Source organism: Mus musculus, chromosome Y (assembly GCF_000001635.26).
Source record: "Mus musculus strain C57BL/6J chromosome Y, GRCm38.p6 C57BL/6J".
Classification (NCBI taxonomy): domain Eukaryota; kingdom Metazoa; phylum Chordata; class Mammalia; order Rodentia; family Muridae; genus Mus; species Mus musculus.
Window position 1 is genome coordinate 76,673,958 of NC_000087.7, and position 1,472 is coordinate 76,675,429.

Here is a 1,472-nt window from a genome sequence, read left to right on the forward strand (position 1 = left end):
GCTCAGGGCATGGCACTACACAGCCGTCTATATAAAAATGAAAATGTAATTAAGGATAAAAGTGATACAGGAGAAATGGGTAACAATTCAAGGAGGAGAAGATAGGGATGAATTTGCTAAAACTCATTTATGTGTATGTAGAAAGTTCTTACCCAACAAATTTAAAACAAAGTAAGTAAGTAAGTAAGTAAGTAAGTAAGTAAGTAAGTAAGTAAGTAAGTAAGTAAGTAAATAAATAGACAAATATATATGTATGCACGTGCATATCCGATTGTTGTGTGTGTGTGTGTGTGTGTGTGTGTGTGTGTGTTCATATAAGCTTGTAGGTATGTCGCACCTGTGACTAGAGGAATGCAATCATGCAGTATCTTTCTTTATGTCCTATGACGCAATGTGTTGATTAGAATATCTTTTGCCCATAGTATGTGGCATTATTACAAGGTGTTGGCTTGTTAGAGGAAGTGTATCATTGTGTAGGCTTGCTTTTGTGTAGTGCTCAATCTCTGCTCAGAGACAAAAATCAATCCTCTTCGTTGCTACCTGTGGCCACAAGCTTCCTTCTGGTAGCCTTCAGACTAAGATATAGACCACTTAGTTCCTTCTCCAGCACCTCCTCTACCGGGGTGCTGCCATGTTTCCTACAAAGATAATAATGTACTGACCCTCTGAAACTGTAAGACAACATCATTTAAATTTTCCTTATAAGAGTTGCCTGAGTCATGATGTCTCCTCACATCAATGAAACCCTATGGAACATAGGCAGTATGTTAGACTGATTTTTAATGCTTACAAGATAATTGCAACCAGCCTGCAAGCACAAAGTAAAGATGATGAATGAGTTGCTGTATTTTTTGCTCCATCTACCCAAGGGACTTCAGACACTCCCAGATATGCTGGATTGCACCTGAATCTTACTACATCACTAGAGGTGTCCCCATCATCTTTGAGATCTGAGCAAGGAACTGTGGGACCTTTCTCATCTAAAGCAACTAAATCTAAGGAAACAACTGTAGGGTTTTCTGCATCTGCTCAGGGTACTAGGGGGCATTACTTATCTGCACAAGCCACTGTAGGAAAGCCAATGTTTGCAAAGCAGTCTGTGGGAACTTTGCCTCCCACTCCAGGACCTTTAGGATCCACACAAATCACTCAGATCTGATCAGAAGCCTCTGGGAATTTCTTCCTCTTCACCAGGAACTCTAGGCTCTTCTTCTTCCATAGAGCCTTCTGGACATTGCCTTTCTGACCAAGGGTCTTTAAATCTGTCCACAACTAGGCAAGGGAGTGTACAAACTGTGCCGTCTTCTCCAAAGACTGTGCAACATCCAACTTATTGCCAGAAATGTATGAGATTTTCTCCCCTTTCTGAACATTCTGGACAAAGATCCCCAGCTTCCTCAAGGGATATTGGGCCGTTACTACCTAGCCAGAAATCTCAAAAATCCTTTTCATATTCACCAGCAGATGGGAAA